At 43.9% G+C, this 16020-nt stretch overlaps 1 long non-coding RNA gene across 1 annotated transcript; it reads right to left on the reverse strand.

Moving 5' to 3' along the window:
• Nucleotides 1-1176: 1176 nt before the first annotated feature.
• Nucleotides 1177-7197, reverse strand: LOC138120719 (uncharacterized). The gene is made up of 3 exons (XR_011155945.1): nt 7124-7197; nt 1853-1964; nt 1177-1373 (listed from the first exon to the last, which is right to left on the reverse strand). It is a non-coding gene; the product is annotated as an uncharacterized lncRNA (long non-coding RNA).
• Between the last annotated feature and the right edge of the window lie 8823 nt (nt 7198-16020).

The raw sequence follows: 16020 nt of genomic DNA on the forward strand, positions 1-16020 counted from the left end.
TCATAGCACGAGCAAGAAGAGACTTCTCTTTCTAAATGGACTGAACAAGGTTATTATGGAAGTGGTAAACAGACTGAACATCTCAAGAGTTGTCTTTTTACATTGTCAGTGGGAGAAGGGAGGAAGGGGGGGGGAGGAGGAGAGTTCTGAAGGTGGTATCATTTTTTTTTTTCTCTTCCCTTCTTTTAGGTCTGTTAATAAACTTCTTTAGATTCTTTCAAGTTTGGTGCCTGCTTTGCATTTCTCCTAATTCTTATCTCACAGAAGATAAACAGTAATGAGTATTTTAGACCAAACCACTACACTAAATTGGTGTTTCTGCCCGGTTACAAACCCAACCCGCTACAAAGAGAGAAAATCTAATTCCTTGATTGCAATGACAGACTCTATCAGATAAAACAAACCAGTACATGAATTCATCCTCACAGCCCCTTCACCCTCCTCTAACAACACAACAGCGAACGGAGACCAGTATCTCCTCCCCTCAAAAATCCTACCACCTCCATGGCAGGGATTTTCCTGGAAAGGAGGACAGAGGTTTTATCAGAGGAAATTAACATCTCCTGGTCTCTGCTCAGCCCATTACCAGCAGCTATGCTGTGTTAGTAGTTAGCTGACATGGGTTCATGTCTGGAGTATTATCTAAAATGTGTATCTATCCAAAGATGATGTCAAATATATGTAAGTGTTGGGAGGAGTCTCAGCAGAAGAGTGTAAACAAAGTGTTGGCAATTTTTCATACACTCCCCAGGACAAAACCTTCTTTTCTTTACTCCTGATATTGTAATTAGGATCAAATATTCAGCACCAAAATTGCAGCTCACATGGAATGTCATCGCTGGTTTGGTTTAGACCACTTCAAAATAATGGCCTTAGGTTTGATTTTTCCAAAGTCATGCTGATTTTTCAGTTGCTTTGGACAAGGGTTTCCCATAGGACCAGTGCATCCCCATGACAGGAAATGTTTGTGATGTGGTTAAAATCTTGTCCCTCTGCATATGAGAGTAAGCAAACCACAGTGCTGAGTGCAGCTCCAAACCACCAGCACAGCCTTTGCTTCTGGGTTTGCCCAACCCAGCAGTGTGCAGACCTGCTCTGGCCACAGCCCATGCTGAAATAATAATTAATAACAACAGCTCTGCAAACAGCAAGAAATGTCAAACAGTGGCACTTTGATTCTTGTGACAACACTCCTCTGAATTACAGCACAACCAAACCACAGCACAGCTACCACATGGTCTGTCCTTCAGGACCCACACTGGTTTGGGCTGCAAGGGGCCGCTGACAGAAGGAATTCAGTATTTTTCTGTGTTTGGCTGTTGCAATAACCAGTCTGTGTGACCATTCCTTTGCTCATGAACTCAGTGTTATGTCTGGAAAAAAAAAAAAAAGTCAGAGAAACACCATGGATATAAACACGTGCTATCTTCCCAGACATGGAAATTTTCCCCTTCCCTTTTATTCTCTCTGTGGCTTATCTGTTCGCTCCTGCTAGATACAACATACCCTTGACTCAGTCCACAGCCTCAAAGCTTTTATGTGGTTTCTGCTACACTTCAGGAATTTTGCAAATAAATCGCTGTACTGGATTTGTTTTAAGAAAGCATTTGTTTGTTTTCAAATCATATACTTGGCTCTGGGTTTTCTCCCAGGCTGGTTGGGTTCCAGTGATTGTTTGCTGCTGTGTGTCTGAGGGGGGTGAAGGAGACAGGGGATAGGGTAAAACTGCAGTTTTAGCCCTGCTTCCAGGTCTGTATGATCTGTGCCTATGGACAGCACTGAGCCTCTCCTCAGCTGGGGAGAGGGAGGTTCTCTCCTCCAACAACCCCCCATGTGGAGGTCAACAACTCACCGTGGTTTCAGCTGAAGAAGTCTGCACTCTCAGGGCACCTGGTTCATCTTGCTTGTGACACCCACTTGAGAAGAGGAATCGTGACTTAACAGTGCCCATGGTTCTCTGTGGGCTTCAAATTGGAACAGTTAGTTCACACAGAGATGACAATGGTGTAGTAATTTTGGACTGATTAGTTCTTTTCCAAGTATTTTTCTTTTTTATTTTAGACTTCAGAAATAACACAGATCTTATTTGTATCTGGTATATATCTGCACTTGGACTTTCTGCTCCCACCCAGCACAGAATTTCCAAAACTGATGCCAACTGGAGACCCCGTCAGAGAACCACCTGGACAGTTCAACTCCTTTAAAAGGTGTCTCTATCACAGATGCCCATTAACATCTTAAAGCAAGTTTCTTTTTTATACGTCAATTTACCCAATAATAAGTGGGGATTAATATACTGAAACTGATGTCTGATGTAAACATCTTCCAGGGGGTGTAGTAGTAGTAACACAATGGGCACAGGGAGCAGAACGAGATCTGAAATCAATGATTTCAAATGACTGATTGGAAGTTGTTGCTCAGACACTGGATGAGAAAGAATGAGATCTTCTAAAATATGAAAGCTCAGACCTCAGGACTTTTGAGGACAAAGATATTGCCTGATACAGGGAAGAAAGTCATGTGAAGAATAACCCTTTAAATAGCACCACCATAATCAAAAATATGTTTGTGAAAGGACAGGACAAAAGTGCTGGAGTCAATTGACAGAGGCCACATTTGGTGACTGGGGTATTTGCCTCTGTAACCCCGAGTCATGTTAAGGTCAGGAAATAAAGTTCACAGTCTGAGCACGCTCTGGTTGTATCACACCTTGATCACACTCAGGGGAAACTGCTCCAGAAAGGAAGCACAGTTCTGTTTTATGTTATGATAACAGTAACCAGCACATTTCATAATTTCCCCTGTGCTTCAGCAACAGAACTGGCTCCTCCAGGTGAAAGCAGGGCAACAATTATTTTTAGTGGCTAAAAAATTAATCTGATGTCTTCCCATCTATCTCAGAGTTAGTGGCCACCAGGGCTACAACTTCTCCTTCCTTGGAATATCTCTAGCATAAGGCAGTTTCATTCTGACAGAGAGACACTCACCAGCAAAGCTTAAAATAGCACTTCATTTTATCATTGAGCCTACAAAATCAAGGTGACAGATAGCCAAGCTCAGTCGAAAATGATGCTGCTATTTCATACCTACCATACAACACTGCTACAATTGCAATAACATGTGTACATTATGGATTATCAATTCTGGAACAGCATAACTGGCTTCTCTCTTAATCAGCTGCTAAATTATTCTGAACTAGTCCCTAAACTAAACATTTAAACAGCCAACCCTATAGAGATTGCTTCAGAAGTGGTTTTGTGACATCTTAAGGACCTGATAGGCAGCATTCTGGAGAACCAAGGATTTCTGCTTGGGTTTGGAGAAGACTGGGCAGGTACCTGAAAGGTGCAGCTTCCCCGTGGCCACCTGAGTGAGGCAGAGACCCCTCATTGCCACAGAGGAGAGCAGAAGGGAAGGGAAGCCACTGCCGAACTGCTGGGTGTCAGTCACCCTTTGTGGCCATGTGTGTTTAAGGCAGGGCTGGGAGCTAATGAGGCTGCTGGCCTGAAGATGTGTACTTAGCACTTAACTTCATGACCTTGTGCAGCCTGCCTGCCTAAGCACCATCTGTAGCTGTAAAAGTGAGTGCAAAACACAGCCCGGATCATCCACTTGGAGAGCATTATGCATGATGGATGTCTGAACGCTGCTCCTAAGCCACTGCAGTAGGGAAGGAAGCCGTGCTAGTGGTAGCCAGAGTAATTCCCTGCACCTCGAAGTTTCCAAAGGCACCTCACATTGACCTGAAATGCACTGTTCTCCAAAAGAATAAACACAGTCAAATAAGAAGACAAATGCAAAGTATACTGAGGTATATAAATCTCCTCTGGAGGATGCAGTATAGTGACCTTTTACTGAACCACTGTGGATTAGCTCTTCTATATTACTGAGATGTCTTGAATGAATCCCTTTTTGGAAGATCATTGCACATAAAACAAATAAAATGGTGATATTTAGCTCTTGGAATATTGCTTCACCTTTCCCAAAATTATTCTGTGCACGTCTATGTGTACCAGACTGTATTGAAAAGATATGAATTGATCTCACCTTATCCCTTTTTTGTTGCTGTCAAGGTATTTTTAATCACTTGTCTAGTGTTACTAATCTTTGCATTTTCTCTTACAAGCTTTACATTTAAAGAAAGGCTTCCCTGTGCTCCATGTGTGGATGAGCCCGTGCCCTCTTCAGCCCCCCCAGGTCACCCTCACCCTGCACAGACACCTTCACAGATCAGTCACTGCTTCTGGACTTATTTGGGCTCATGGGGGCTCCTCTGGAGTCACGGATTTGGCTTTCAGGCTATGCTCACCTCTCTGCACCCACCTCTGCTGTGTCCTATACTTAATTCTGCCCTTTTCTCTTCCTTGTCAATCAGGCAGGACTTGCAAAATGCATCTCAGGGGTTCTGAAGAGTTCACTGCCCAGTTGGTCAGTGCAGGCAATGCCCGAGAGAAAAGGATATTGCAACCCCTGTTTAGCACCTGGGAAACTGGGGTACAAGAGACAGACCTGACTGGGCCTAACAGGAAGATGGGAGGTGAACTCAGATTTAAATCCTACCTGAGACACCACAGCCACAGGAATGTCCTTCTGTCTTACTACAATTCTTTTAACCTGAATGCCATAATCTTTACCTTTGTTCTTTTGTTTCCTTGTCATTTCCTTGTAATTACTTTATAGCATTCAATATACCTTGGAATAAAAATTAAATAATAAATTATTAATATATTTTCTGCATATTTTCTTTCTATGCACAGGAATTCCTAGTCTCACAGGGATCACAACAAATGTCACCAAGTATTGTTGGTAAATACTTTAAAAGCAAATTGTGACTTCATAAAATCTTTATACTATTGATAGAGAAAATTTTTCCTTTAAAAACAGCCCTGACTCAATCCCTCAGTGCTCATGCACCTGTGGAATGGAAAGTTTTCTGGATTGCTCTTGAGTACCAGGAATTTTTTTTCCCACTTATATTTTGGCACCTTTCATCTCAACCTCTTTCTGAAACTGATCATCCCTGTGGTGCCTAAATGAGAGATGACAGAGAACCCATAGGGAAAATAAGGCTGATGAAATGCAAAGTAGCATTATTTATGCTGAGTCTGTGTGCAAAGTGCATTTCAAACTTCCTTAATTTTTCAGTAATAACCAATGTTGGGGGGATGGGGCAAGCAAATATTTGCATTTGATATTTCTGAATAGCTCATCTTTTTCTTTCTCCCTTGGCTCATTGAAGCACAGTTATTATTTTTTTTTCCTTTTGACTTGAAGATCTGAGTGATTACTCCAACCCTGCAGGAAACATAGCTAGCATCGTTGGGGTCCACAGATGGGAGGGGGAAAATAGGCTGGAGAGGGTGGGTTGAGGCCACCTCTCCTTTCAGCCTACAGGAGATGAATGCCAGCTGCTCAGATTTGGAGGTGTATTGCTGTGGCTGCTGTGGGAGTCTCATATTGATGCTGTCAGTGTCATATTCCTGTTCCCCATCGAAATTAATGACTTGACTTGGAAATATTACCATGGTTGCTCCTCTTTAAACAAATATGCTGTCTCCCAGAACAAAAGCCATCAGCTGTAAAGTGCTGCTCCAGGGTCGGCCACCTCCAGGCAAGGCTGGGAGCAGCCAGCAAACCCCTCTGCCACACACCAGGCCAGTGTGGGTTTGGCCAGGATTTAGACAGTAAAGAACCAAATACTGATCTGGCCGTAACCAGCACTATGTAAGAAATTATCCAAAGGAGATAGGATTGATGAAATCCAGAGGTAATTCACTCGATATTTCACCTTAGATGTATGACTGGAGGACCCACATACAAACCCAAACAGATCAAACCCTCTCACAACAGAAATCTCTGACCTTGGTGGAATGCACTGGGTCAGACAGGCAAGCAGAAAAATACCCTGTCCTGTTGATAATCTGACATTCTCTCTTTGCTCCTTGTATTGCAGAAACGGGGAGGGGCAGACATCCCCGTTTGCTTGAATGGAGTCTTGACAAATTTTCACCTCCACTGTAACAGAGCCAGCAGTAAGAGGGCAAGAGCCACCAGGCACATGCCTGGGATGGATCTGCAGCTCTCAGGCTCAAGGCTCCCCACAGCGGTGGCTCCGTGCTCGGGAACACTCCAAGTGCATCCCTGGATCCCACCCAGCAGAGCCAGCGGGCAGGGGGTGCTGCTGGTTATCAGGCACGATGGTGGATTAGCTGCACTGCTGTGCCACTGACAACTACAGGAAACTGTGAAGGGAGCCTCTGCTGGGGATCTCCATTGTCTCCACCATGTTTATGATACCTTTACAAGGAGCAGAAAGGAATCCAAGGGACAGGTCTACAGCTCTTTCGGTCATGGGAGCAGACAGGAGTGAACCCAGTGTGTCCCCATAGCTCCCATGGCTCTCTGTCTGCCCCCACTCAGGCTTCCTATCTTCTATTTAAGACCCTACAGATAACAAGGTCCCCACACAGGCAAAATGAAACAGGCAGTTCCAAATTTAGAGGATAGCTCTGTGCATTGGAGCAATTTTCTCTTGTTTCCAGTGGCACAGCAAAGGCATTCCTGTTTAATCCCCAAGTTAGGCTAAGCAGCTAGTCCTCACTGAGACTATGTCCATATTTATCCTGTCTGTGTCACAGCCAGGCACTTCAGGAATGTCTAAAGGAGCAGGGCAGCTCCAGGCTTCCTGTTGTCCAGCTATCCCCAGAGCCAGGAAAGCTGTATCAGCTGCAGGGAACTCTGAGCCCAGCAGTGGGAACAGGCCTGAGTTCCAGCCCAACACCACAGGAATTATTGACATAAGACCCCAGGCTGTGTAGGGCAGACTAGAGAGCAGCATAGCCAGGAAAAGTAGCACAGCCACAACCTAATTGTCCCCACTGCATGTGGCTGGAAGAGCACACTCCATTAGCGTCCCGCTGGGCCCAGCCCCAGCCAAAACAAGGGCCCCGTTTACTACAAACCTTGCAGGCAATTATTTGTTTGCAATGCAAACTCAACAGGTTCTGCTTTAACCTTCAAAATTAACAACTCACTGATCATCAACCAGGCATGAGAAATATCAGCTCAAACGATAGATTTTTGTGAAATTTATGGTCACAGAGTGATACAAAGAAAACCATACCACAGCCTTCCCCTGAGGGTTCAGGTAACTCCTGCTGCCTCCAGCTGACTCCTCTGTGCAGCTCAGAGCTCTGCTCCTCACCTGAAAGACAACCCTGCTCCTTGGGTGGGGATTGTTTGCTCCCACTGGAGCAGGCACCAGAGGGGAACACCCCACTTCCTCAGTTTGTTGCCCAGACTTCCAAACACAAAGCTGCAAAAACAAACTATGGCCCTGACATTTTGTGTGAATGGATGTAAATCATTCTTTCAGGCACACAAACAGCAAACCTGCTTATAAGATTTATTATTGTCAAGCTGGGCAATTACAGCATGGAGTCAAATTTGTGTTTTAATAATGAAGTACCAAAGCTCTTGCCAAAAAAAGTGGAAAAAAGAATTAAGTCAAACTTAATCTGATCCAGATGGGCTGCACCAGGTTTTACCCAGCATGGCACTAGTTTGATAAGAGAGCTTGGTCTTCCACCCAAAGCCTGGAAAGGCTTCCCTGCTGCCTGAGGAAATGGCACACTTTGGAATCCAACTGCAAGAAGATGCAACAGATTTTCAAATTACACAAATTAAAAATTAATTAGCTCCTTGGTTTTTTATTGTGTGATTGGTTTTGTGCTCAGGCGATTAACTGTCAGCAGGGTGGTGACCAGCAGAAATCAGCTCTGCTGCAGCCCCATGGAAAAACAGGGGTGGGTGACAATACTGAAGCAGCTGGTGGCAAGAGGCTCCAGCACAGCTGAAAGGTGAGAATATCCTCCCTGACCTGCTTAATTTGTAAAAGAAGCTTAGTGAGACCTTCTGTCAAAGTAACTGACTGTGCAGGCTACAACTATAATTTCAAGTATTAAAGGTTAAGTTAAGGCACATTTACCTGCCTGCTCCCCCAAAAAACCAAACTGCACAAAACAGAGATAACTTGCTATATTCTGTACTCTTTTACCCTTTCAAACAAGTGTAAGAGAAACACAGAAACACCTCTATCCATCAGACACTGCCCACAGAGGATCACAGGTCAGTTTTCTTTGTTTCACTGCTTCTCTTGCACAGACATCCACAGCCATGTCCTGACCATAAGGGGCTGCTCGGTGCTGTTCAGGTCCTTTGCTTGCTGTCACAGATATGGTGTCTCTGCCTGCACCTGTGCCCAGTGTCAGCCTTCCCAACTGCTGCTTCCAACTGCTCACATACCAAAGAGCCTGAGCCCAGAGATCCAACATCTGGATTATTCTGCTCCTGCATCCATTTTGTCTTTTGTGGTAAAAGGACAGCATGGCCTGAGCCTGCCAGAAGCAGAGGAATGGTCCAGCTCTGTCCCAGATTAAGTCACTTTCTTGCACCTCAGTGTCTAATGAGGCAGATTTTACTTTCTCCTCTTCCTTCTGCCCTTACTGGGAATGTTTCTCTAAGGGGCAGCAAGTCCCTTTTCCTGTTGTCACACCCTGATATCACTGTCCTAACACTTCTAAAAATACCTGCACAGGAGCTGGGACTGCCATCCATTAACAAGGCAACTCAACTGTGCTGCACTCTGTGCTGGTTCAGGGGATAAAGACAGATGGTACACAAAAACTGACAATTCCTTGCATTGTTATCACCAATGAACATTTACTTTCTAAGACTCTAACAAACAGAAAAACTATGTTCCTGACTCAACAGTTTCTGTCTGAGTTCTATCATTGCCACTGCCTTTTCTTGTACAATGCCCCATACCTTGCCATCATTTTCTTGCCCTGCAAGAGTCTCAGTGCTCAGGGTGACGAGTGAGTGAGACACATCTGCTTTCTATTTCAACCAGTGAGGAAGAATTTGTGCTGCAGGAGAACCTGGGGGTTTGCTTGCGGTGTGAGATGAGGGCATTGAGGGTTCAGCAGGAACACTGGGCACCTGCAGATAACTCTCCAGGCTGGATCAGCTCCTTGCTATTGAAGTGCCTGGCACCAAGCCATCAGCTGTGTTGGAGTTTGTGCTTTCCCTGGGTGGTTTCTCTCCACTGGAGCTCAGTGTCGTGGCAGGGAAGAGGAAAGGAAAACAGAAAGGTATCACCAGGGTATACCCAGTGTTCTGACATGCTAGTTAAGTTCTAAATTATGTTTCTAATTACTTGGCATGATTTACTGAGACAGTTTAACAAGGTCATAAAGCACCACAAAGTGACACAACTTGCTCGCCAGCTGGAATCTCTGCCACTGAAGTGCTCCCTTTTCTCCTGCTCTGTCCGTCTTCCTGTGCCTCCTCCCACATTATCCAGCATCTCTGTCATTGGATGGAGTCAGGCTTAACACCTTAGAAACCTCTAGGGGCTAATTTAATACCTCTGAGCCAACACTGCAAAGGGAAAGGTTTAGGGATAGCAAAGCTGGGCTGAAGTGTTGTATTCCAGGGTATTTATAAAACAGATCTGCCAAAGGAGTAGCTAAAATAAAATAGTTCCATTAATGCCTCTGATAAAGAAACAAGAAACCTGGAAAGCCATCAGGTAGGAGCAAAAAGGGGAGGAAAAAACCTGCTGCTGTAATGCCTCCCATGCAGCCAGTTCAAGCAGCATGACAGCAGGGGGAGGAGAGAACAGACCTGCAATCCACACACCTTGTCCTGCACCCACCTACAACAAGCAGGAGGATGGAGAAGGCCATGCCCAGAGTCATTTGGTCCCAAAGAGCTGTAAAGGAAGACTCACTGATCCTACATGTACAGCAGGGCTTTGCACCCCTGAGTGCATCTCACTGCACTGCCAATTAAAGCTGCTAACGCTGCTGGGGCCTTTGGGAAGGAATGTGTGCCCTTCCTGTGGCAAAACACTGCACTGTGGCAAGGAAGAGGCTGTGCAATCCAACCCTGGTGCATTTTAAGGCTTCTATAAATAATTAAGGGAGCTCATTAATTAATAAAAGGAGAGTGAAATTGCAAAAACAGGAGGAGAGGGGCAATGAATACCCACTGGGGGATAAGAAGTATGTCCTACACTGCAGCTTACACAGACTGAAGTCTTTTAGAGTTAAAGTGGCTTTGTGGTTTGAGCTGGAGAAACAAATCTTAGCTGGAAGAAAAGTCTTCTGGGACTAACAAAGCTACTTCCTAAATCCAAGTTACACTTGGGAAGATTTTTCAAGATTTACACACTCAAGTGAGAACAACATGGGATATATACAGGTGTGTCTGTGTATTTCTCAAATACATGAGGAAAAAAGGGATCTAGCTGGTGCCTGAGGTTGGCTTGCACCAACAAGGCTTTGGGGAAGAGATAAAATACAGCAATGCAGAGAAAAACATCTTTCACTAATTAGATCCTTATTAGTCTCCTCTGGCTCAAATGCGGGCAGCTTTGAAACCCTAGCTGCTATCAAAGAAAAGATTTACAGAAGTTCCACAAAGACAGAAAGAAACAATAAAGTCTGGTAATATCCCAGTGGGCTGAGAATTGGTAGAGTACACGGACTGCAAGTCACTAATTACAGCAGCTTTGAAATCAGAAGCTTAAATCTGTGCTAAACAGCAACACGGTGCTTTGGGCCACAGTTTCAAGTGCAGAGAAGAAACGTGCCAAACACACACACACAGGCACAGACAAGTCATTCCAAAAGGAAACCAGGAAATTGCAGGTGCAGCTGAATGCTTGTGAGCAGACAATTACCCAGTGGGTGATTGAACTTCATATTTCATACGCACAATTACCTCTTTGTACCCCTGCATGTGTATTTGTGCATTTGACTTCCCTGCCCATCTTTAAGAATATGACCTTGGTACCTGAAAATACCAAAATGCTGCTCTGACTGTCTAGCAGGCATCAGGGTTTTGAGCGAGGTGAAAGGGCTCTTTTATCTCATATTACTGACACACTGCCTGACATGAAATTGGTACTTTGCTGCTGATGACTTCTCATCTCCTGAATATTTCCCTGGGAAGTTTTGGCATGCAGCTGGTGAGCTGTGCAGCACAAGTGAGGGGAGAGGAGATGTATGTCTACCCTACAGGAAGGAAATGCAGATAAAAGGTTTTAAATGAGGTTGAAGCCTGTGATCTTGCCAAATCAAGAAAATGGAAGGTAATACAGGTGCCTGTGCTAAAGGGCCATCTTTTGCTGTCAAGCAGCCTGACATTTGCTCTGGTTTCAAACACTTATAATCTGTTGTGAAATACCCTTTGGATTTTGCTGTGAGCAGCTCTGTAGAGGTGCAGGATGTGGGATGGGTGGGCAGGAGGAGGATTCAGGAGCACCTTGATCCTCTGCTGGCGCTCCACAGAGCTGCCCAGTGCCTGCCACAGGGTCTGGCACACAGCCCTCGTGGGAAAGCAGCACCCTGATTTTTTCAAACTCTGATGGAAAAGCCTCCAGCATGAAAGAAGCACAAAGTACATTTGAAGAAAAATGTATTTAACTAGAGGAAAAAGCAGGCTGCTTGACAGCAAAAGATAGACCTTTAGCACAGGCATCTGTAGTACCTTCCCTTTTCTTGATTTGGCAAGACTTCTACTTCCTACTTTAGGGCCCACACAGCTCTACCCCTTAACAGATGTTTACTAGCAGCCAGCAAGCTAGAAGCAAGGAGTAAAGGAGTTTTTCCCAGTGCAGGGCCAGCACAGCCCTTGCTGCTAAATTTTCCTTGCCTGGGGTAGAGAAGGTAAGGTGACTTTCAAATCTGTTACACTGTCAGATTTTAGTGCTCTAACTTCACTGTACTGGCACCCAGGCTCCCAGAAAATGATACTAATCCTGAAATATGGGTCTGATGTAGCACCTAACTAAAATGTTGGGGGAAGGGGTTGGGGCTTGCTTGTGCTGCCTCATTTTTACTGTTAGTGGCCTGCAGTGCCTTCCCTAGCAAGAAGGGAAAAGAGCAACAGAAGGGAACAGAACGTGAAGTAATTATGCTAAAGAATGGATATTAGTTGTAGAAAAGTTACATAGTTATTCATTGCTACTCTATAGTAGTTTTCAATGGCCACATAAATGTAATAACTGATGGATGAAATGAAGGAAAAAAGATATTTCTACCTGGTAGGGGAAAAATCTCTGTCTAAAGCTGCAATGATTTATTAATATATCTAATCAATAGCAATATGTCTGTATCAACTTTACATCTAATTTAAACTTTCAAGGCTCAATGTACTTATTAAATAATATAATAGATTTACATATTTTAATTATATTTTATGGATTTTATAGTCTTAGAAAAGCATAGCCAGAGAGTTAATATTTGCTGAGCACAACCCTGTGAAATACAGAGATTTCAGGTCTTGTGCCAAGGACTTATCAAGGTGATATTCCTTAGACCAAACAACACTCCTGCACACATTCAGTGCTATGTGTCTTACAACAGGGAAACTGAGTCCTAGAACAGGAGGAATTAACTTGACCCAGGTCTCAGAGCAGGCAGGGACAGAGCCAAGGTCAGGGCTCCTCCTTTATCCAGACATCAGGCTGAAAGAATGATTTGACAAAAGGCTGGTGTGCCATAACTGCTTTTCCAACCACATCAGATCAGTTTATAAAAGATCTTAATCTTTCTGCAAACCTTGCATCTCTCTTAAACAATCACAACTGGAACACCAATGCTGACACATCTGCATTCAAGCACTACCTAGCAGTTAAATGCAGCTCCCTTGAACCAAGGTCAACACCTACTGAATCACATCCTCAAGAGATTCAGCAACCAAAGTGACTGCTGAAGATATGAGTAAAGAAGATTTGAAATAAAAACCAAAATGAAAACACAGGGGAAAGGAGGTCAGCATTGCCAGCTCACTTGACTCCACTAAAGGACTTTGATACTTCATGTCTCCTCTACAGCTTCAGCTATTTGGTCTTGTGAGCAGAGAAATACAGTTTCACATGACTTCACATGACTGTGAAGAAATAGACCTCAAAATTCCTACTTAATGCAGCCCAAGGAGGTTCTAATCTTAGTTGAAGCCTGCTGGCACTATGGAGGTATAAAACACTGCTACAGCACATAACAACAAAAGAACAAGCAGTTACTTGTCTGTCATTTGCTGACCCCTAGCATCTGAAAGTCTTCTGCTGATTTAGTAGTCAATCCTCAATTACTCTCCAGCTTTCTTTTCTCCTTGTATAAAACCATTTTCTAGCATCTACTCCAGAAATACATCAATAGAGCTCTGTAAGAGCCATAAAATCCACAATGTGGGATGTTTTGCCGTTTTAAGATCTCTTCACTGATTATGGGAAATAATTAATTGTTCTCTCTTCCTTTCTACTTCATTTCAAACAACTGTGCCCTTCCCTGCTGTGTACTGCACCATCCTCCTGCCTCGGTTTACACTCGGTTCACAGCAGGTCCCACAGGAGCTGGCTCGAGCATGGCTGCAAGATCTGGGGAACACAAAAACGGCTACAGCTCCGGGAGAGCAAAATTTGGGTCATGAGTAGTTTGGCTTTTACACTGTGGGACAGAGAGACCAGGTAGCCAAAGCATTTATCACCCCTGGAAGTGTTCAAGGCCAGGTTGGATGGAGCTCTCAGCAACCTGGTCTAGTGGAAGGTGTGTTGGCAGGGGGGTTGAATAAGATGAGATTTAAGGTCTCTTCCAACCCAGCCTATTCCAGGATTCTGTGATTGTATGACCTGACTGACAGCAGTGCTCAGGAGCCCCGGTGAGCAGAGGGCAACACTCCCTCAGCACTCTTCCCATCTGGATCTCCACTTACAAATTCAGGGTTTATTCAGAGCACTTACTGCTTCTTGCAAGACAGATCCCAGAAATTCCTGTTCAGCATGAAACTGGATTCCCTTACTTGCCTCCATTTTCAGTGACTTCCATGTATTGTTTTGCATTGCATTTTTTCTTTACTGGGAACTTTTGACACTTCTGCCATGCAAGTATGGGACAACTGTGGCTTGGCCTGGCACAGGGGCAGACAGCAACAGTAGTAAAAACACACCTGGAATTTCTGTTTGCATCTGAGCCTACTTCAGTGTCTGGAATTTGATCCAGTTTTCTGGTGCAGGCAGTGAGACCCTCAGTGTGTTATATCTTAACAACCTCAGCTGGTTTGGACTGGGTAGAGTTAATTTCCTTCACAGCAGCTGGTACAGGACCCTGTTTTGGATTTCTGCTGGAAACAGTGATGATAACTCAGGGATGTTTTCATTACCTCTGAGCAGTGTTTGCACAGAGCCAAGGCCTTTTCTGCTCCTCACCCCACCACTGAGGAGGCTGGGGGTACCCAAGGAGTTGGGGGGACACAACCAGGACAACTGACCCCAACTGACCCCAGGGCCATCCCAGACCATGTGGTGTCATGCTCAGGAAATGCTGGTTTAGGACTAGCAGCTAGTGATTTAATTAATCCCTGTTATCTGCTACCCTCGTGAGCTCTATCATGTAACTAGTTTATTTTCATCTTTAAATAACTCCTAGTTACTGGTCCTAAAACCACTTTCCCTGAGCATGCACACAGATGACATTGTTTCACTGATTCTCCCAGCAGAAGGGATTTAAATGAAGTATAAAACACCACTAAACCACAACAAGGGTAGGAATTCCCCACAAAAAGTCAACCTATGATGGCTGAAACAGATCTCTATTATGAGGTATTTCCTAAGGGGACACTTCCTTAGAGAGCAACACAAAATCTCTACAGAATTATATGGTGCTTGTGTTCCAGCAACATCACTTGTACACAGTTTCAATACAAGAGACAACACCAGTGCCTCCTAAGGCACACATCAGTTAATCAAGGTCAGTCCCAGGGTTACAGCTGTGTCCACTGTCACATCAGTCCTGCCTCAACAGTCAAGACTGTGAGAGCCTTGACCTCTGGACAAGGTCTTTCCTCTTCTGGCTCAGCTCTACCTTCAAATCATAAAACAAGTTTCATTATCTTCTCTGAAGAACCTGAATGCATCACTTCCCCATTATTGTCCATGCTGTTACCAGCAGGAACTTGTCTCCAGGGTCTCATCTCTCAGAGGGTGTCCCTGCTCCCTTCAGCCTTGGCTCCAATTCCAGCTCTCCCTGATGTTTCTGCATTTGCTCAGTAAACACACCATGTTCTGTATAATGTAAAACATGAGCATCTCATACACTGATAAAATTACTTCTGTGCTTGCACAGCTACTTAATTCCATTTTGCCATTGATTTGTCATTTTAAAGTTAAATAATAAACATGGATTGCAGCCAGGATACTGAGTGCTGCTTTCTCCCCCTCTAGTTTTTGATTTATGTGTTTGTTTATTTACTGATAGATTTAAGTACTCCCTTTTGCATTTCACACATAATCTGGCAAATCCTGGGGATTTACTTTCACAATTGATTAGAAAAGTCAATGTTTTACAGATAGGATTAAAATGGGAAATATCTAGGAGCCTTGATGGAATCTACTTATGACAAACAGTATTTCCAGTAGGCTCTCCAGCCTTAAAAACCTGTGTTGTGTGTTGTCAAGCACTGTGAAGATATAACCATTTCCTGTTACAGGTATTATGTCAATTAAAGAAATACACTTGACTTGCTCATTTGTTCTTTGTGGGAGTGCCTTGTGGGCTTTTCATTTAATCAGCACATGGGAAAAGATGTTTTCCATTTGCTGGTAGTTTTCTTCTCTTCAAGATTAAATCAGACAGGCTGGGAGGCACTGCTGAGGCAAGCAGTGCATTTCCAATATTGTCATTTCAGTAAACTAAATTTAAAAATTCTAAAAATGTCGACATGTGACATTTTAGTTTTTTCCTTTTCTGTTTTAGCTCCAAACCATGTATTACTTCTTCAGTGTTATTTACTTTTAAATCTGTGTTTAGAGTATTACTAATGCTTCATGACAGGGCAAACTGCTTTTCAGCTTTTTGATTCTCTGTCAAATGGTGAACCTGGCTTCCTTTTGATCTCCTCTCACAACCAAAGCAACCCAAACCAAATCAGTTATTCACACACAGCTGACTCCAC

Source organism: Aphelocoma coerulescens, chromosome 19, assembly GCF_041296385.1.
Source record: "Aphelocoma coerulescens isolate FSJ_1873_10779 chromosome 19, UR_Acoe_1.0, whole genome shotgun sequence".
NCBI classification, from domain to species: domain Eukaryota; kingdom Metazoa; phylum Chordata; class Aves; order Passeriformes; family Corvidae; genus Aphelocoma; species Aphelocoma coerulescens.